This window comes from Hemitrygon akajei, unplaced genomic scaffold (assembly GCF_048418815.1).
Source record: "Hemitrygon akajei unplaced genomic scaffold, sHemAka1.3 Scf000139, whole genome shotgun sequence".
NCBI classification, from domain to species: Eukaryota; Metazoa; Chordata; class Chondrichthyes; order Myliobatiformes; family Dasyatidae; genus Hemitrygon; species Hemitrygon akajei.
Genome location: NW_027332025.1, coordinates 360,373 through 382,853, shown reverse-complemented (window position 1 = coordinate 382,853; position 22,481 = coordinate 360,373). Strand labels below are relative to the sequence as shown.

At 44.3% G+C, this 22,481-nt stretch overlaps 1 protein-coding gene across 1 annotated transcript in view; it reads right to left on the bottom strand.

Moving 5' to 3' along the window:
* Positions 1-4,773, bottom strand: part of LOC140723824 (uncharacterized) — a 746,760-nt gene extending 741,987 nt beyond the window's left edge. Inside the window, exons 1-2 of the mRNA XM_073038369.1 lie at positions 4,634-4,773; positions 2,795-2,962 (exon numbers count right to left, since the gene is read on the bottom strand). The gene's annotated coding sequence lies outside the window, so the exon portion shown is untranslated. The remainder of the gene's footprint in view (positions 1-2,794; positions 2,963-4,633) is intronic.
* Between the last annotated feature and the right edge of the window lie 17,708 nt (positions 4,774-22,481).

The following is a 22,481-nucleotide window of genomic DNA, read 5'->3' as shown; positions in this document are numbered from 1 at the left end:
AAATTAGATATTGGAAGAGGTGGGGAAATAAATATGCCAACTAACCAAAATTTTCCAAGCGTTACATTCACAGGTATGACAGGCTTACAAGGAAGAGAACTACCCTGCAGAGAGGAGTGACTATCCCACCATAGAACCTGGGAATTTATCCTGATCAGGAACTGGGATCAAGGGAAACTCAGACCTCGGTGGAGAGGACCATATCAAGTGTTACTGACCACTCCGACGGCTGTGAAACTGAAAGGGCAATCTCGGTGGATACATCGAACAGACTACAAACGTGTTACTGAAGGAACTGAGTAGAAGGACTCTCTCGGACTAAAGGAAATTGTATTGGTTGATAGTAGAGAGTGATGAACCTCTAGGTTTCTTGCCGTGGACTGTCATTTTAAGAGATAGTGCCTGAGTGATGTCAGCCGCCAGCTTTCTCGGCTCCTGTTTGATTCTTACAAAGAGAAAGAGAGAGGGCTGGAACTATTTGACGATGCAGCGTGTTTACAGTTGCTGGCAGCTTGTGTTCACATAGCTCAAAGTTTATTTTGTTTAAGCAAGGACACAGTCAGCCGGAGAGAAAGAAGGAAGATGGAAGGTTCAAAACAAAGGACCTAGTGGCCAAAGGTCACTGTTTGGACTCTCCTATGCCCACAAGGGTGGGTTAATTATTGATCCATTGTATACTGAATGTGTGATTGTCACTTTGTTTGATCCACTGGAGTGGATCTGTTGGTTTGGGAGTATCCTGTGAAGACCACTTGTGCTAACCCTTGCCTGGGTGTGGTAATTCACTTGAAGAGGTACCCCTGTGACCAATCACTGTTGGTGATAATTCGTATAATCCATTTGGGGATTTTGTTGGAGTATCTCGTGGCTACCACTTTTGTTAACCTTTAGCCGGATTCTGGTGTGTTCTATGGTAACCACTTGTGAGAGTGGATATTCTGTGGAAATCAATGTCGGTAATACTTTGTGTGTTGGATCTGGATTGGGAGTACCTTGCGGAATCTACCTGTGTGTTAGCCCTTGCCTGGGTGGTAGTTCCTTCTGAAGACAGTACTCCTGTGATAAGCGACTTCTGGTGATAATTCGTATGTGGATTTAGAACAACGACGGATAAGACCTACGGCGACTGTTATCCCGTTTTATCACCATGGAATTTGTGGAATTCAATGTAATTGCCTTCTCTCGACATTCACCTTGGATTACAAATATCTCTCTTGCCATTTATTCCATGGCTGAACTGAACTTTCATACTTCACCATCTCAAGACTTTGAGCTTGGTATTCCCTGAGCTCAGTGGTTTGGGAGTTATATTTACACATATGTGGTAAATATATCTGGTTCATTTAAACCGTTACGGGTGCGTAACAGTGGTGTTTGTGTTTATGTCTTTGAGAGGGCTCACCCCAGCATCCAGTTACGATCTTTCTGTCTCTGTCACACTTATGTCAAACGGGTAGAACTAGGGGCCCTGACAGACACAGTGTTTTGACAGATGTATCTCAGGCCCCCACCAAACGGAACTTCCTACACTGAGAAACATGCATCCTGGCCATACTTGCAGGTGCCCAGCAGCCGAGAGGAACAACTGAGACTGAGCGATCTTTGATGATAGTTTTTCTCTCCTATGGAGTAGCCGGGAATTCACGAGAGATAATCAATTTGGCTACAAGCACTTGAGGAGCTGGACACAATACTGCAGAGGCCCTGTCAGAAACACAGGCCCAAGTAACAGAAATATCCACTGAAATGATTGCAATCTGGCAAACAGTCGTATAGAATCTTATGGCTTTAGATTTTATCCTAGCTAAGAAGAGGGAACCTGTGCTATTATTGACACTGAATGCTGCACCTATATCCTTGATGAGTCTAATAACATTACATTCCTCTCCAAGCACATTGCCTAGGAGATTGACAGCATCAAGAAAGTAGGGCAGGATTTACACAGGTTCACTGAAGGGTCAAAATGGTGATCTTCGAAGGCCTGTTTGGTAATATGTGAGGCATAATATTGCATTATGGCCTAATAGTTGTACATATCATTGTTATAGTTACTGTTGTATGCCATTTTTACCCACTGAGAAGTCAAAGCTGTACTCGGTTGCTTTCTCTAAAAAAAAATTACTGTTTTGTTGCTCATGTAATGATCAAAAAGAAGGGAATGATGAAGTATCGTTTAACACTTCGTTAAAAAATAGCAGCCTGTTTTTCTGAAAGAAACTGCTGATGATCAATAGATGTACTAAGCCATGCTGAGCCATATTTCTTCTTGAGGGTAGCTAGCTAGGGTTTCAGGATGCTTTTCTCCTTGTGCACTCATGCATAGAGATAGGGCAGCTTCAGTCTGTTCTGTGTGTGTAAGCCATTGTGACTATTTTGTAATTTGTCTTTAGGGGCTCCAGCCTGTCATGTAGTAAATAAACTTTGGTTCCAGCCTATCTTGTGTGGGGAGTATCTGGATGGATATATCTGTGGTGAAGGGGAATTGTTAGTCAGTTAGTGGATTGGGCGGGAACAGTCATTGACGGTTCCTGTTTGAGCGACTAACTGAGTAAGCCCCAGGTACTTGGAATAAAGAGTTTGTACTATACGGTCTCCGAGTAACTCTCTCCGGATTCGATTTCCACAGAATGGGAGTGGTTTTAAAGGGCTGGGCTGCTCGAAGCACATTACCAGACCTGGACTGATTGCAACTGGTTCTGCAGGGCACATTCAGTCTCGCTCCAGCTGTTTCCTACCTTCCCTTGTACAGGTATGTAATGTCTAAAGGACCAATGTTTGAGTAAATGAGACTCACCAAACTTTCTCCTGACTGAATCACTGGAATCTCTGAGTCAGATGGGTTCTCTCCAGTTGATGATCTCAATCTTCGGGCTGGTTCACTTCTTGCTGTTCCTTCATTTTCAGTCGTGGTTTGCTTCCAGTTCCGATTTTTCTTCCAATAAATCTCCCACCACAAGTCTAACTTTAACATGAAAGATAATGAAGCACATTAACAATAAAAAGGAGAACCAAACATTTCTGCTTAATGTTACTAAGAACAAAACTCACTGAAATTTAAACGTTGAAGGCAGATATAAGGATCTCAGTGAACAATCTTTTATTGTCCCTCACATGACACAAAAGAATATGGGATAAGAAGGAGCCATCATTCAGTCATGGTAAGACATAAGGAACAGAATTAGGTGATTTGATCCATCTGATCTGCTCCACCATTCAAACATGGCTGATTTTTATTCCAACACCATATTCCTGCCTTCCTCCTGTAACCCTTAAGCTATTTAGCAATCTTGAATATATTAATCTCTGTCATAAATATACCCAAATGGCAGCCTCAACCACACTCTGTGGCAACAAATTCCACACTTCGGACACCTTTTGGCAAAAAAGAAAATTCTCAACTGAATTTTAACGGGAAACATCTTCATTCTGAGACTGTGCTGTCAGATCACAGACTCTCTGTCTAATGGAAACATCCTCTCCATGTCCACTGTATCCAGGCTTTTCACTATTCGGTAGGTTTACTTAACCATACATTGCCTCCACAAACCTCACCGTCCCTCTGAACTCCAACCAGCACAGGTCCAGAACCATCAAATGCTCCTCATACATAAAGCCGATCATGAGATTATTCATGTGAACCTCGTTAGCAACAACTGCACTGAACACATTTCCAGCAATAACAGACAAACTGGTTCCAGGATAACTGACAGGGAAAAGTTGTGCTTTCTTTACTGTTCTACTATCACAGATCGAGTCATTTCCATTTCCAGGTTAAATGTAATCAAAAGAAAGTGGAATTAATAGAAACACTCAGCAGGTAAGGAACAGCTGCGGGGAGGGGAACAAACTTTACAATTCAGGTTAATGACGTTTCGTCAGAATGACTTCAAACATTTAGTTTTTAGTGCAACTTGAGATTCTGCCTGATTTCCACCGAGTGACAGTGAGGGGTGGGGGAATTTCCAAACACAGTTTGAACACCAGACTCACAGGTCTATTCCTACTGTTGTAAACACGGAAAAGCCGATCCGGAGACGTCAGAACACACCACAGCTACTGAATTAATGATACATACTACTGTATAAAAGATTCAAAAATGACAAAGTTAGAAGAAACAACAAGAACTTTGCCATATATACTTTGACCCTCACCAAATTCACAGTCCTTTGGATCCAGATCAGCACATCCGAGTCCTCGGTAAAGCAGGCAGTGAAATCAAAGATCCCCACAACCTGGGACGTTCTCCTTTCTCACCCACCCCAGTCCGGGAGAAGACACAACAGCCAGAAAGCTCCAGGACAAATGTGAGGAGCCTCAGGAAACGAGGCGAGTTCGGGGAAGTTAACGGGACTCAGCGGCCAAAATCACACCACGTTATCTTGCGTCACAAAGCGGAGGGCGGGGCGAATCTGCGGCACACAGCCTCACGTGACCTGTCGGCGGGACTTCCATTTCAATTCTGTGGAAACAGACAGCCTGGGCTCCTGGTTTGGATCGTTCAATGCAGATTAAGTGAAGGGGACACATTTCTGACCAGTCCAGATAACTGGAAAATAAATGAGTAACTGGCCCTCAATTCGGGGCTCACGGCCAACATCGGATCTCCCCGCTTGGGATCGGTCTCAATACTCACCGACGGAAAGTGATACCTTCGGCCCGTAGACAGTGATCCCGACGGAAGAGACGAGTATTTCCCGAACACACAGCCGACCGACTTCAGCTCTGAGCGGAGAGGAAAACACCGTCCACCCGGAGACTGTGAACATGCGCGGAGATTCCGGAGGCGGGGCCTCGGAAACAGACGTGCAGGTGCTGCCCATCTGCGATTAAATGGGAGGGGCAAACGGGATCACGTGACATGATTGGTGCGCCGCCCCCCCCCCCCCCCCCCCCACCAGGCAGAGACTCTAGCTACTCATTAGTCTCTGGACAGAAGCAAACTTGCTGCTCACATCTCCTCTCACTTTAAATGTATTAGACATTTCAACCCCCAGGAAAAATATATTGTCTGTCCACTCTATCTATTTCTCTCGTAATCTTATAAACGTCCATCCAGTCTCACCCCAGCCAACACCGCTCTGGAGAAAACAGCACAAGTTTGTCCAGCCTCTCGTTATAGCTCATGCCCTCTAATCCAGGCAGTGTCCTGGTAAACCTCTTCCAAAGAGGTAAACTTCCCCTGTCCAAAGCCCCGACATCCTTCCGAGAATGGGGTCGACCAGAACTGTATGAAACACTCCAGATGTGGTCTAAATAGTTTTATAAAACTGTGTTACGAACTGAAACGTTTTAGAAACGAACCAGCAGCAATAGCGTTCACACTGGAGTCTGGTTTTGATGTTAAAACCACTCTCTTTATTAGTATCTACTTATATTATAGTAACTTAACGAAATAAAGGAAAGTTAACAGTGTGAAGTGTATATATGTGTAAATATAACTCCCAGACTATCAAGCCTGAGGAAAGAAAGCTTAGAGTCTTGAGATGGTAAATTAGGAAAGTTCAGTAATACACGGAATAAATGACGGGAGAGAGATATTTGTAATCCAGGGTGAAACGTAGAGAAAAGGCGGTTACTTCACAATAACCATCGACGAAGTTCTTATCCGTTGAATCCGTCCACATACGAGTTATCAGCAAAAGTGACCTGTCACAGGAATACCGTCTTCCAGGGGTTACCACACATCATACCCAGGCAAGGGTTAACACAAGATATTCCACAATCCACTCCTATGGATTATACGAAGTGACAGCCACACACATTCGTTGTGGTTCCGTGTACCGATGATCAACCCACTCTTGTGGGCATCGGAGAGTTCCAAGCCTCAGCTGCGACTAACTGAAGCTATCAGCTTTTCCAGTCAGTCTCTCTCTCTCTCTCTCTCTCTCTCTCTCTCTCTCTCTCTCTCTCCCTCCCTCCCTCCCTCTCCCTCTCCCTCTCCCTCTCCCTCTCCCTCTTCCCCCCCCCCCCCACACCCGACTGCCTGTCTGCAGATCGCTCTCTCTCTCTTATGGTTAATCCACAGTGAGCGCTGTCAGCCTGTGACTGACGTCATAGCCCCGCCTCCTCAAGCCGGCGCTTTTAAAGAAACAGTCACAGTACGACCGCAGGCTCGTAACAGCCGCAACACAACTTCCCGACTTTTGAACTCAATGCTTCAACCAATAAAGACAACCATGCCATTTGCCTTCTTAACCACCCGATCAATCTGTGCAGTCTCTTTCAGGGAGCGATGAACTTGGATTCTAAGATCCCTCTGATCATCAAGACTGTTCAGGGTTTTGCATTTAACAGTGTACTGTCTCATACATTCGACCTACCGAGCTGCCAAGATGATCATCACTAATCAAATCTCAGTGAGATTTCTCAGGTCCTGTTGACTTTATTGCCAAGTGCACAAGTACGGGAAGGTACAGGGACAGAGAAACACTGATTTGTGGCAGCATCACAGGCAAATACATTCAGATAACACACGGAACACAAGTTATACTATTCTCTGTCAGTAACAATCTATAAATATGTTTATGTCATTAACAATATATAAAATACATTGTGTCATGATCGATATTAAAATGTGCATTTTGTGTCAATAACAGACTTGGAAATGTTGAATGTGCTCCCTGTCTCCATTCCTCCTGTAATCCACAACCAGCTCCTTTGTTTTCGTTACAATGAGGGAGAGGTTGTTTTCTTGACACCACTGTGTCGGGGTGATGACTTCTTCTCTATACGCTCCCTCGTTATTTGGGATTCGGCCGATCAATGTTGTGCCGTCAGCAAATTTAATTAGCAGATTGGAACCCGCCATTGCAGCCCCACAGTGCACTATGTACTGATTGCAAAGCTACGAAATTGCATGTGAATAGCCTCCCCTCCCCCAACTCCACTCTTTCAGCGTCACCAGCAGACTGGGACATCTCACATCTCGCTGCCTCCGCCAGGACATTAAACTGTGAACAACTGTGGTCAGGGACTGATCTCTGGGGTACTCCAAACGCTACCTCCTTCCAGTCTGAAAACGACCCACTCATCCAGACACAAACTACCGGCAGTTTATCGATCTTGTGAGATTCAAAATTAAGATGTGCGTTTCTGATTTAATTATGTCTGGGTTAAGGTCAGAAAACAAATGTGATTTAATTATGTCTGGGTTAAAGTCAGAGGACAAATGTGATTTAATTATGTCTGGGTTAAAGTCAGAGGACAAATGTGATTTAATTATGTCTGGGTTAAAGTCTGTAAACAAGTGTGATCTAATTATGAATGCAGAAGCCTTGACAAAATTAACTGTTTGTGGAATCATTGAAGTCCTGAGATATGGACTATTGTTTTACAGAAACGTGTAAAAAAACAACTCCAAATATGGAATGGGAAAACACTGTGTACCTCCCGAGTCAGGGAGGGGAGGGGTAAGGAAGAAGGATAAAACCTGCTGCCCTGTAAGGTTCAGGGTTCCCTTCTCTGAGGGGGCCCAGCTCTGCAGAACTGTTAATAAACTTTGTTTCCTTGAATTTGTCTTGAAGCCATTATTCGGGAGCGTGGCTCATTTCTGACAGATCTCCAATGAAAAAGCCTAATCACCTACTCCTGAGGTTCAATACCATTTCTGACTCTGAGTTTACCACCGTCAAATGCCAGGAGGGACATAATAATCAGAAAGTCTCCAGTCACAGCCGTGTAAATAAAATGTGATCTCAGTAGGTGTGTGGCGCATACTCAGAATGCGAAGGAGACAGACAAACTGATGAAGGGGAGGAATGATCCATTTTGACACAGAGAGGGAAGCAGAGAGTTTGATATTGTGCCTGTGTGGTGAACTACATAAACCTGTCTGGACTGCTCCTGTGGCTCCTCCCACAGACCCCTGTATAAAGGCGATTGAGGCCTGTGCCCGGCCTCATTCTCCAGGATGTAGTGTTGTTAATTCTTACAGTCAATAAAAGCCGATATCTCGCTTCTTACGTCTCAGAGTGAGTTATTGATGGTGCATCAGCCTGATTCCGGAACTGTGGCCAGTTAGAAGATGAAGTCTTGTCCCCCCAAATTATTTTGAGTTGTGACAGTGTTTTTCTCAGAAGGCACCATAGAAACTAAAATTATCTGAACTGAAATGTTGTCCTTCACCCACTGACGTGGTTTGTAAACTTTTAAGAGTTTAGAAAAGTCAAAGGATTTGGGTATGGGAATCACAAACACAACAGCTCGTTAGTTCCGCTGTATCTGTCAGTTCACCAGCGCTTGAATGCCGCCGATCCTTGAATGTGGAGGCGGAGATGCTGGAGAAGACAGCGCCCCACTCGCTACAAGGAGAGCCCGAACACGTGTCCATGTCCGTGATCTGATTAGATACATCGCCATGCCGTTGATAGCAGTGAGATGTTATTCACTGGCTCTCATTTCGGAAGGGATTCCGTCTGCTATCGCAGATACACCAACAGCTTCGCTCTGGGAAGCGGCTGTTCACCTGCTCCGTGTGTGCGAAGAGACTCATTCAGTTAACCCACCTTGTGATGCTCCGGTGAGTTCACAATAAATAGAGGCCACATTTCTGTCCGGAGTGAGCAAAGAGTTTTACTCAATCATCCCAGCTGCTGCAACACCAGCAACTTCACATCAGGGAGGAAGTTCAAATCAGCTGCGTGTTAAATGTTTAACCATCACGGTGACTGAAGGCAGCTGCAGGTTCATGAGGGACTGTTACTGTCAGATTCTGCAGTTCTTGCGGCTGCTCATCGCATCCAGGACTGAACCCTGGTCACTGAGCATTGGAGGAGTCTGTTCTGCTGATGTTAGCCTTAAAATAGACTGGCGTTTAATATTGTGGGTCTGTGAAAGATAAATCACTTCTGTATCAGATCCCGTGTCTCAGGTACTTACAGTCTCTACCGCACTCACAATGTACACTAGAGAGGCCATTCGGCCCATCTGGTTTCTGCCCATGTTTCTTTTCCATATCAGTATATCAAAATCTACCCCTGCCGTTCCGCTCTCACTCTCCCTGTGATGACAGGTTGCAAATAGTCACCACTCCGTCTGATAGGAGATTTCCCTTGAATTTCATAGAATTATAGAAATCTACAACACATTACAGACCCTTTGGCCCACAATGTTGTGCCGACCATGTAACTTAGTCTCTAAACTGCCTAGAATTACCCTACCGCATCGCCCTCTATTTTCCTAAGCTCCATGTACCTATCTAAGAGTCTCTTAAAAGACCCTATTGTATCCGCCTCTACCACCGTCGCTGGCAGTGCATTCCATACACACACCACTGTTGTTTAAAAAACTTGGCTCTGACATCTCCTCTGTACCTACTTCCAAGCAGCTTAAACCTATTCCCCTCGTGTTAGCCGTTTCAGCCCAGGGGAAAAAGCCTCTGGCTATCCACACGACCAATGCCTCTCATCATCTTATACACCTGCATGAATTCCCTGCATGATTTTCTCCGGGCTGAATAAGACGATGAGCTCACTGTGGTTGTGACGTTCTTCAGGGCTCCGGACGAAGATGGTTAAACTCCTTCTTCTCCGCTCTTTTCTATGTTTTAGGTCATTCTCACTAATTTCAAAGGTCTTCGCTCGAACTGCTGGTTTGTTACAATGCACCTCTGAAGTCTGACAGCAGACTAGCGAGTGAATCTTCGATGGAGCAGAGTCAGAAACCAAGTTGCCAGTCAGGGGTTTGGGGTTCCAGAAAGAGATGGGGCCTGGAGTTTACAAGGAGGAGGAAGAAGAGAAACTGAACCTGCAGGATGTGGCTACGAATGAAAGATCAGACACATTTGGAAACTGCTTGATTGAAAAAAAAGGTGATTAATTTCTGCAAAATACTGGAGGAAATCAACAGATCCGGCAGCAATTATGGAGAGGAGTAAATAGACAACATTTAGGCCGAGCCCCTTCAGCATGCCTAGACTGTGTACTCCTCTGCTTAGTTGCTGCCTGAACTGCACAGTTCCTCCAGCATTGTGTGTGTGTGTGTGTGTGTCTGTATTTCTAGCAACTGCAGAATCTCTTGTGTTTTATATCTGCCTTTGCAAGAGGGTTGTCCGATAGGCATCAAATAAATGGAATGCCTGTTGATATTGAGTATATTGGTTTTTGGAGCCGCTTTCTACGTTAAAACAGCTACACAGTAAAAACCCTGCGGTGTGGACATGAAACCGGTGCTAACAGGAATGTTTAATGGCAGCTCGATTACCCATAAACCCCTGGGTTTAAAATTTCGCTGCCTCTAAAGCAACGATCAAATGCGCAGGCATCAAGGTCGATGACGTCGCCGAATAGCACGCATGCGCGCCGTACACAAAGGACCTCTGGAGGATCGGGAAAGGTAAGAATGATTTTCCGGGCTGCTATCTTAAACACCGACAAAGGGACATTTGCTGTGAACTCTGGACATCATAGTCCGCAATCCTGGGACAGTCCTGCTCTCTTCCCTCTCTCTCAGCCCCACGATCCGTACACAGGCCCCGGGGAACTTCCGGCTGATGAGGGAATGGGAACCGATGGATCTCTCGGACAGAGCTGAGCTCCAGCTATCTAAATGCAAGGATTAGGAGCTCGGAGAAAGGGAAGAAACATCTTTTACATCACCAGTTGAGAAAATAACCTTTGTTCTTTCTCCAATCGTAAACAAGAGAAAATCTGCAGATGTTTGAAATCCATGCAACACACACAAAATGCCGGAGGAACTCAGCATTAGTACTCTTTTCCATAGATGCTGCCTGGCCTGCTGAGTTCCTCAGGCATTTTGTGTGTGTTGCTTGAGCTACCTCCTTTCGTTCTGCATTGTTCTACCCGTCAGAACATGTTTTGACCCATTCTCTCTGGGTAAATAACTATATCAAGCACCTTTGTCCTGGGCAACAAATAGCTTTCACATCACAAATGTGCCAGACTCCAATGAGACAGAAAGACTACTGCCCTTCCCTTTATGTTCATTGGCATTGCCATCACTGAGTTCAACACCATCTGTCACTTGGGGGAGGGTTCAGGGGATATATTTATGTACAATACAGAAACTGGTGTTACAGTATTGTTGCGATGCAAAAGTTGTTGGAGAATTTACAAGTGGGAAGAAGTGGAGTGATATTTGGAAATCTGACTTTTTAAAGTATCATTTAGCGAGCAAATCACATATGGATAATGTACAAAAGCTCTAGTGAAAAAATCCCTCATAACCCGCTACAGGCCTACTGCATAGTTTGTGTGAGAGTGCACATGAACTCGATCAAACCCCGAGGAGATCAAAGTTCTTATCAATTGTGATTTGCTAGCTGTTAAAAGAAATACCTCCCTATTTAAAATTCAGTGTGCGCATGTTGTTGTCAGTGGGTAAAAATTGCACAGCACAAGGTGTTTCGGCACACTGGTCATTACAAATTAGGCGGGACATTGGTGGGAAGACGGGGTGACCTCCAGTGCCCCTGATACCCTCACCTACAAGATATGCATCCAGCTGCAGCCTGTAACCCTGCACTTTAAGGAGCTGGAAATGGATGAATTCTGAATCATCTGGGAGTCAGAGGGGGTGATAGATATGACATCAAGAGAGGTGAGTTACACCCAAGGTGCAGGACACATTAAACTGGGTGAGAGTCAGGAAGGGGAATGAGGTTAAATATCCATTGCAGAGTACTCTTGTGGCCATCTTGTACGACAACAGATAGACCACTTTAGAAACTGTTGGGGGGATTACCTGGCAGAGGAATGTCAAATGGTTGATAGGGGATTTGTTAGTTTGGAGATTAAAACTAGCAGAGATCTAATATCCTGGTGGTAAGGCTTGCTATTGCTAGTGTGTGATGGGGAGGGTGTGTCGTGAAACTAAATTTGCAGGGGGGAATTGGAGTCAGAATGCCGGAACAGATAGTGAAGTGTGTGAAATGAATTGACTTATATCATTCATATAGATGAGCAGCAGAAATCTTCATATTACTTCTTCATCGAAATGTGCAATGTGTAATTTATAATAAATGGTTTGTACATAGGACAGTGGTTATAACAGAAACACAATTGTATCAGCATAAATTAATCAGTCTCTTGCCCTGGTGGAAGAAGCCATCCAGGAGCCTGTTGGTCCAGCTTTTATGCTGCGGTACCATTTCCTGGAAGGTAGCAGCTGGAACAGTTTGTGGTTGGGGTGACTTGGGTCCACAATGATCCTTTGGGACTTTTTATGCACCTGTCTCTGTAAATGTCCTGAACAATGGGAAGTTCACAACTACAGATACGCCGGGCTGTCCGCACCACTCTGCAGAGTCCCATACCAGGCAGTGATGCAGCCAGTCAGAATGCTCTCAATTGCGCCCCTGTAGAAAGTTCTTAGGATTTGGGGCCCCATCCCAAACTTCTTCAACCGTCTGAGGTGAAAGAGCCGCACGGCCACATACCACACAGCCGGTATGTACAGACCACATGAGATCCTCGGTGATGTTTATGCCGAGGAACTTGAAGCTGTTCACTCTCTCAACCCCAGATCCATTGATGTCAATAGGGGTTAGCCTGTCTCCATTCCTTCTGTAGTCCACAACCAGTTCCCTTGTCTTTGTGACATTGAGGAAGAGGTTGCTTTCTTGACACCCAGACAGATGTTGTTCAGACCTCAGACAGAGTTAGCAATCAAATGGTTGAGCCTGGTGCGATGAATGTGCTGAGCTGTGTATATCACAATGCAAGAAGCATCGTAGGACAGCCCGATGAGCTCAGGACAGGGAATTATGATATTGTAGCCATTATTGGGACTTTGTTGCTCCCAACACTCTGAGAGATTTAGAGAAACAAACTTTGTAGAGATTGCAGACTATGCTAAGAAACAAAGGTTGATATAGTAAGCGATTTTAACTTTTTATATATTGAGTGGAACTCCCATACTGTAAAAGGACTAAATGGGGTAGAGTTTGTCAAATGTGCCCTTAATCAGGACGTAGTATTCCCGACATAGAGGTGTGCAATAAGCTGTTAGGAAATGATCCAGCATTAGTGACAGAAATTAGTGTATGGGAACACTTTGTATCTAGCAATTGTAATGACATTAGGTTCCAAGTAAATATGGAAAAGGAGAGGGCTGGACCATGGGTTGAGATTCTAAATTGGAGAAAGATCAATTCTGATGGTATCAGAAAGATCTGACAAGTGTGGATTGGGACTGGCTGTTTTTCTAGTCAAGGAGTACTTGTAAGTGTGAGTTCTTCAGAAGTGAGGGTGTAGAGTTTGTATGTGCCTGTCAAAATAAAAGTTGTAAGGTAACTGGTACAGGGAAACTTGGGTTTCAAGAGATATTGAGAGCTCGGATATTTTGTTCCTCTAAATGTCTCAGACTGCTGGGTGCTACCAAGACTCATTAATGACTGACTCATTAATCATCAGTCCAAGCCCTGAGCTTATCTGACTTTTTGTTTAGTCATCTTCTGTTGGTTCCTAAAAGCTTCCCAATAGTTTTTTGTTCTTTTGTCTGTCCTCTCTTTGGCTTTTATGTTGGCTTTGGCTTCTCATTTCAGCCACGGTTGTGTCCTCCTGCCTTTCCAATGCTTCCACTTCTTTGGGATGTATCTGTCACTCAGCTCCGGAATTCCTCCCAGAAACTCCAGCCATTGCTGCTCCGTTGTCACTCCTACCTTTTCCCTTCCAAACACGTTTGGCCAGCTTCTCTCTCACAGAAACATGGAGAAGTTCAGTACAGAAACAAGCTATTTGTCCCTTCTAGTCAATGCCAAAAAAAAATTTAAGCTGTCTAATGCAACTACCTGCACTGGGACCATCGCCCTCCATACCCATACCATCCAGGTACCTATCAAACTTCTGTTAATTGAGAAATCAAGTTCATATTCAGCACTTGTGCTGGCATCTCATTCCACACTCTCACGACCATTTCAGTAAAGAGCTTTTCCAACTGTTCCTGTTAAATTTTCACCTTCCCCACTTACCCATGACCTCTGGTTGTCATCCTACCCAACCTCAGTGGAAAAAGCTGCTTGCATTTACCCTATCTATACCCTCAATTTTGTAGACTTCTAACAAATCCTCAAAGCAATGTTTAATTTCCTTGTTTATGTTTAGAGCCTTTGTTAGGTTTATGAAATGATGAGGGATGTTGATCGTGTGGATAGCCAGATGTTTGTTACATTGGCCTTTATAAATCAAAGTATAGAGTATAAGAGTTGGAATGTAATGGTGAAGTTGTATTAGACATTGGTAAGACTGAATTTGGAGTATTCTGTGCAGTTTTGGTCACCTAATTACAGGAAGGACATTAATAAGGTTGAAAGAGTGCAGAGAAGGTTTACAAGGATGTTGCTGGGACTTGAGAAACTGAGTTACAGAGAAAGGTTGAATGGGTTAGGACTTTATTCCCTGGAATGTAGGAGAATGAGGGGTGATTTGATAGAGGTGTATAAAATTATGATGGGTATAGATAGAGTGAATGCAAGCAGGCTTTTTCCACTGAGGCCAGGGGAGGAAAAAAACAGAGGTACTGGGTTAAGGGTGAAGAGAGAAAAGTTTAAAGGGAATATTAGGGGGTGCTTCTTCACTCAGAGAGTGGTGGGAGTGTGGAATCAGCTGCCAGATGAAGTGGTGAATGCGGACTCACTTTTGACATTTAAGAAAAACTTGGACAGGTATGTGGATGAGAGGGGTTTGGAGGGATATGGCCCAGGTGCAGGTCAGTGGGACTAGGCAGAAAAATGGTTCTGCACAGCCATGAAGGGCCAAAAGGCCTGTTTCTGTGCTGTAATGTTCTATGGTTCCATGGTTCTGTTGTTGAAATTTCCCAGGGAAGAAATGGCTAACATGAGGGGGCATCATTTTAAGCTGCTTGGAAATAGATACTGAGGGGATTTTGGGGTAAGTTTTTTACACAGAGAGTGGTGGGTGCGTGAAATGCACTTCCAGATATTTGTGTGAGATTCCCACCTGCATGTTAACAAAGGCTATTTGCGTCAGAGTGTTCAGTTACTGTGGGGCCAGCAGCCCATGCAGCTCAGTGGTAACAGGGAATAATACCAATGGAGAGAGTCAAACTGAGCCAAGTCACAGATTGGAGATGGCAGAAATGCTCCATTCTTATAGAGACAGGAGGAGCATCAGAGAGTTTGATGGTCATTCCAGATATCAGCACTGTGCCCAGTTTGAAGATGATTTCTCTCTCCAACTTGGGATGAACTTCACTGTAACAGTGTGATGTCAGATCACACCTTGACAACTCAAGTGATCTTATCTGAAATGTTGTCCTACACCCATTGATGGATTTTGTAAATCTTTTTTACAGGTTAAAAATGACAAGGAATTTGTCTACGGGAATCCCGAACACAACACGCCAGTTTTGCTGTCTTTGTCCAGATATTTAAGAAGTGCAGCAAGGGATTCACACGATCATCCTTCCTGCTCAGACAGTGGGGAGGGATTCACTCAATCATCTAACTGACTGGCATGCCTGTCATTTTACATGGGAGTTCACCTGCTCAGACAGTGGGAATGGATTCACTCAGTCATTTCAACTGAAGGTACTTCAGCAAGTTCACACTGGGCAGAGGCTGGTCATCTGCTGAATTTGTGGGAAAGGATTCACTCAGTCATCTGACCTAATGGCTCACCAGCGAGTTCACACTGGGGAGAGGCCGTTCACCTGCTCAGACTGTGGGAAGGGATTCACTCGGTCATCTGACCTAATGGCTCACCAGCGAGTTCACACTGGGGAGAGGCCGTTCATCTGCTCAGACTGTGGGAAGGGATTCATTTCGTCATCTAAACTGAAGATACATCAGAGAGTTCACACTGGAGAGAGGCCGTTCACCTGCTCAGACTGTGGGAAGGGATTCACTCAGTCATCCTACCTACTGGTACACCAGTCAGTTCACACTGGGGAAAGGCCGTTCACCTGCTCAGAGTGTGGGAAAGGATTTACTCAATCATCCACCCTAATGGCTCACCAGCGAGTTCATAGTGGGGAGCGGCTGTTCACCTGCTCGGACTGTGGGAGGGGGTTCACTCGGTCATATAAACTGAAGGTACATCAGCGAGTTCACACTGGAGAGAGGCCATTCACCTGCTCGGACTGTGGGAAGGGATTCACTCAGTCATGTCTACTGAAGTTACATCAGCGAGTTCACACTGGGGAGCGGCCGTTCACTTGCTCAGACTGTGGGAAGGGATTCACTTGCTCATCTCAACTGAAGGTACATCAGCGAGTTCATACTGGGGAGAGGCCGTTCACCTGCACAGTCTGTGGGAAGGGATTCACTTTGTCACCTCACCTACTGAGACACCAGTTAGTTCATACTGGGGAGTGGCCATTCACTTGCTCAGTCTGTGGAAAGGGATTCACTGAATCATCTTTCCTGCAGAGACACCAGTCAGTTCACACTGGGAAGTGGCGGTTCACCTGCTCAGACTGTGGGAAGGGATTCAATCGGTTATCTCACCTGCTGTCACACCAGTCAGCCCATACAGGGAAAGGGCCGTTCACCTGCTCAGTCTGTGGGAAGGGTTTCATTTCGTCATCTCAACTGAAGATACATCAGCGATTTCACACTGGGGAGAGGCCATTCTCCTGCACAGACTGTGGGAAGGGATTCACTATGTCATCTCATCTGAAGGTACATCAGAGAGTTCACACTGGGGAGAGGCCATTCATTTGCTCAGACTGTAGGAAGGGATTCACTTCGTCATCTCAACTGAAGGTACATCAGAGAGTTCACACTGGGGAGAGGCCGTTCACCTGCTCAGACTGTGGGAAGGGATTCACTCGGACATCTCAACTACAGAGACACCAGCGAGTTCACACTGGGTAGAGGCCGATTTCATGCTCAGACTTTGGGAAAAAATTCTCTCAGCCAAATCCACCAAATGTGTATCACTGTTGACACTGGGGAGATTCCGTTCACCTGCTGTGAATGTGGGAAGCGATTCACTCAGTGAATTAACCTTGCGTAACTCTCACTTCAGTTAGCAGCTTAATATAAGGGGTGATAGACCCCAGCCTGGCTAAACTTAAGAAATCTCGTTTGGATGGATGCTGTGTGATGTGTCCCCTGCTACAAATCAGTACCCTGAAATAACAGTAAACAATATGTGATTAAACAATTGATCTTTGTAATTCTTACTTTGACCAGAGGGTTAGTAAAGAAAACAAATAAAAAAAAGAAAAAGGGCCCACTCTCTCCATTTGCATTTTCTCATCTCTCCCTGGCAAAAGACCATGAAAATCACTCTTCCAGACTCACAAGAAAGGACATTTCTGTCATTGGACAGCCCCACACTCCAAAACCCTGTTATCTCTAGTCATAGCCTAAACATTGCTGCTACTGAGAAACCATTACCTCAGCTGGGAAACATTACTGAGAGGTCGTTACATCAGCAGTGACACACTACCAGGTTCACACTGGGGAGAAAGTTTCAATAAGCTGCAAGCTGGATATTTGTCTATCACCGTTGCTGAATGCAACTTCGAGAGTGACTGTCGGTGCTGAACTCTGCAATTATTGCTGCTGCTCACCACACCCAGTTCTGCACCCTGGTCACTGGGCATGGGAGGAATTTCTTCTGCTGCATATTCACCTTTAATGGGACTGGAGTTTAATATTCTTGGTCTAAGACAAATAAATCAGTTCTATTTTCAACTCTGTCTCTGGTACTTACTGAATTTATAACACACCTAGTGTACAGTAGTGAGTCAACTCAAGCCAGCTGGACGCTGCCAGTGATTCAGTTCCACGACAGTCCTTTTAAATCCTCCCCTGTTGTTCATCTCTCACTCTCCCTGGATGGTGAGATCCACCACTGGATCCATCATCCAGTGGTGACGGATTCCAAACAGACACCACTCTGTGGTGAAGAGGATTCCTTTGAGTTTTCTGCAGAGTGAAGAAGTCGAGGAGAAGGAAATCAGAAGTGGGGCGTGGCAATGTCAGAGTAGAAACATTTTGAAGCTGATTGACAGAGAAAATCTTTTGTTTGTCTGACTGATGACACGAACAATACCTGTGGTGAAGTGCTCCACTGGTCGAGGAACATATGTCTGTTGGGAAATGCTTTATCTATTAAGGGAGTTGTTCCTGCTTGTTTATCTTGTAATATTGTATCCGGATGGTTATTATGAATTGTCCTATCTGAAATAATGTATTGATTAATGTATAATTTTGTCACCATCTCATCTGCTCAGATCATTGGGATGTCTCCCATGGAGGATCATACTCGTTCAACTAATTAATGTTTCCTTCCATAGTGATGATTCATTTTTCTGAGTTGGCCTCTCATTTAAGTTTTCCTGTCTGTATTTCTTATCACAATTGCATATACACACATGGAGTGCTGAATCCAGTTCATTTTTGATGAAAATATATATACCTAGAAGTTTTATCTGACTGTTCTGTGATATTTTTTATTTCATGTATATTATTTCTCTTCCTCCATCTGTCCAAGGTAGTGTTAATCTAAGTGGGTTTGAGTGTAAATAGTCTTTTCTAAAGCTTTTTTAAGTTCTGGTTTATCTTTCTAAATTTTACTTATTGAAATGGGACCAAGATATTTTTATTTTAAAAAAAAGTCGATGTCAGTATTGATGAAAGTGTTTATTGCCTGTGTTGTATTTGTTAATTACTGAGCTCTATTTGGTAGTTCTTTTTAAAGCCTTGAACTGAATTTTGTCAAAGGTTTTCCCTATTTTGCTCTACTTTCTATTTTATTTGCTTGTTGATATTCCAGATATGTGGGTATCAAGAGTCCTGGTGAAGGGTCTTGGCCCGAAATATTGGTTCCCATCCATAGATGCTGCCTGACATGCTGAGCTCCTCCAGCAGTTTGTGTGTGGCTCTCTAGATTTCTAGCATCTGCAGGTCCTCTTGTTTCCCAGATACTTATATGTTTCTTGAAAGAAGAAGCCAAGAACAAGCTGGTAGTGGGGTTGTGTGGCTCTGTTGGTAAAATATTAAATAAAATCATTAGAAAGAAGTGGCATAGGGTTGGAAGGTGTAAAATCTGTGGGTAGAATTAAGGAACAGCAAATGTAAAAAAGAATCCCTGATGAGAATTGTACAGAGACCCCCAAACAGTAGTAAGTATGTGGTCTTCAAATTACAATGGGAGATAGAAAATGCATGCCAAGAGGGCAATGTTACAGTAGTCATGGGGGATTGTCATGCAGGTGATTAGGAAAATTGGGATGGTGTTGGTCTCAAGAGGAGGAATTCCTTGAATGCCTACAAAATGCTTTTTTAGAGCAACTCGTGATTGAGCCCACTTGGGGGTCAGCTTTTCTGGATTGGGTGTTGTAATAAACCAGAATTAATTAGGTCACTTAAGTCCAAAGAACCTTTAGGGGTAAGTGATCTTAATGTGATCAAATTCACCCTGACATTAGAGAAGGAGAAGCTAAAGTCAGGTGGAATAAAGAGAATTAGAGAGGCACGCGGGAAAAATTGGTCAAATTTGATCTAAAAAAACATGGGCCGGGATGAAAACAGAGCAGCAATGTCTGGAATTTTTGGAAGGCACAGGATATATACAGTGGCATGCAAAAGTTTGGACACCCCTGTTCAAAATTTCTGTTACTGTGAATAGCTAAGCGAGTAAACGATGACCTGATTACAAAAGGCATAAAGTTAAAGATGACACATTTTTAAATATATTTTAAGCAAGATTACATTGTTATTTCCATCTTTTAATATTTCAAAAAAACAAAAACGGAAAAGGGCCCGAAGCAAAAGTTTGGGCACCCTGCATGGTCATTACTGAGTAGCACCCCCTTTGGCAAGTATCACAGCTTGTGAACACTTTTTGTCGCCAGCCAAGAGTCTTTCAATTCTTGTTTGAGTAAATTTCTGGGTTCACTCATAAGTAGCAAAGTACTGACTGTGGAAATTACAAATGAGAATATTATTCGAGTCACAGAGAGCAGCAGTACTGAAACAGGCCCTTCCAGTCCATGCTGACCTGTTTTTGTTGTTACTGCCTGGTTCCAACTACCTGCACCAGAGCCTCCATACACCTCCCATCCACGTCCTCACCCAAATTCCTCTTTAGTGTCTAAATCAAACCCACATCCTCCACTTCCACTGGCAGCTCATTCCACACTCTCACCAACCTCCGAGTGAAGAATTCCCCTTCAGATTCCCCGAAAATAATTCACTTTCACCCTGAATGTATGTCAGGGTGAGAGGGAGGACGGGGCAGAGATGGAAGACAGTAAGGGGAGGGGGTGTTCGAGTGCAGAGAGGAAAACAGAGTGAAGAGATTATACTTAATATCTTTCAGAAAAATGTAATTGAACTTGCTGCAAACCTACTCTACATACCCTGTACATTCTTAACCAAATTATTGATCCAGATGACAATAATGGTTGACGTCCAAAGTAAATGTTATTATCAGAGTACGTATATGTCACTACATACAACCCTGAGATTGTTTTTCCTACAGGAACACTTAGAAAATCTTTAGAATAATAACAGGATCAATGAAAGATCAAGTGGAGCATAGAATTCAACAAACTGTGCAAATGGAAATATAATTAAATATCAATGAATAATGAGAGCAATGGGGTGTAACCCTGGGGAACCTCACTAGGCCGGGGCCTCGAATCCAATAATGTCTCCCAGCATCACTCTCTGCTTCCTACCATCAAGACAACTGTGCATCCAGTGAGCCATCTCTCCCTGGATCCCGTGTGATCTGACTTTCCACAGCAACTTACCATGTGAACCTTATCAAAGGCCTCACTGATGCCCATATCGGCCCCGATCCTGGGACAGAGGTGTCACCGATCAGAGGGCATGGATTTAAGCAGAGGATGAAGAGGGTTAGAGGGATCTGAGGAAGAGATTTCTCACTCAGAGGGTAGCTGAAATCTGGAACACACTGCCCGAGGTGGTGGTGGAGGCAGGTCCCTTCACAACATTTACGAAGAGGATGAGCATTGAAACTGCCGAGATTCAGTCGGCTATGAACCAAGTGCTGATAAATGGGACCAGTGTAGACAGTGAGTGGATGGTCAGAACAGGTATGGCCGGCCAAAGACCTGTTTCCGTGCTGTGTGATCCATCACTCCGGACATGCTAAATTAACGATGCAAGGCATTGATTTCAAAACTCCACATCCCTCTCCAACCTGAAGTAAACCAGACTGCACCCCTTTGTCACCACTGGGAATATCTGTTTCTGTCAAGGTAACATACAAATTGATCACTTTGGCTAAACAACTGGCAATTGATGAAGTTCCTGTGTCTTCTTCCATTAATGTTGCTGCCTTACAGCAAAACTAACCCTCTCACTGTGTCAGAATCAGTGATTAAATCAGACCCCAAACACTGTGCTTTCACCCCTGCACGTTATAACTGGAACCATCTCACTGAGGGTCTGATGGAGACAAAACCATGTCTTCCCACAGCTGGTTCCACCTGTTGGTGTGTCCTCTTTCCTCCACCTCCAGGGAAGCTGCATCTCCACACAAACTCCTCACTTGAGACGACTGTCTGTACCCGTGACACAGGAAATCACATCACTGTCACTCTCCTGATACCGTGTCTGACCTGCTCACCTCCGGGTATCCTCCCTCAGCAAGCCTCTTCCTCCGTCACCATCTGTGAGATTTTTTAAAAATACAATCACTGTAGAACGATCTATCAGACAGCTGCTGTACCCCTCCATCCCGGACGATGGTTTGCTGATTAAAACTCTCTCTCCTCAGCCCCTTCCCTATTCCCTTTCCCTTTGCAAACTCCAGATATGCCAGCTGATCCGAACCCACTGTGAGGACATTTATATCTCACAGGAGGATGTAGAAACCCGTGTTGTTCTCTGATACAGAGGTCACTGACACCCCACCGCCATCCCAATCTGCACCAACAGTCCATGACGGTGACAGCTCTTCCAGACACTGGGGCTTTGTAACAAACACAATGTTAACAGCAAGATTAGACAGTAATTCATTTGAAGAGAGAATTGTTGCTTCCTAAAATGACACACCACCACTCAGCTGGCCGGGCAGCATCTATCAGAGAGAAAAGCCACACTCCCACTCCACCCCCCGCATAAAACAATGCAATCAGAGGTTTATGATCATTTTCAATATCAAAAGATTGCCCTGACACAAACTGATGAAATGCCTCACAAGGAAACAAAATGCTGAGCAATTCTTTTTAAATCTGGGCATAACGTGTTTCTGGATCAGATAATGAACGAGTTGCATGTGCCACTTGTAGCCATTCCTTATCATGTTATGATCATTTTCAACATCAATACATTCCCCAGTGGGAATCGGAATGAAAATGTTTGGACACCAGGAAGTCCCGCTCGGAGCGGATAGTTCAAAGGTTAATTTATTATCAAAGCAGGTATCCGTAAACAATTCTTGAGCTTTTTTTCTTCTCCGGAAAACCACGAAAGTCGTTCAGAGAGAAAAATCAAACTCCCACCTCAACCCCCGTATCAAAAAGACAGCATCCCGATCATCAAACCCCCAAAATCCACCCCTCCCGCACAAAAGGGA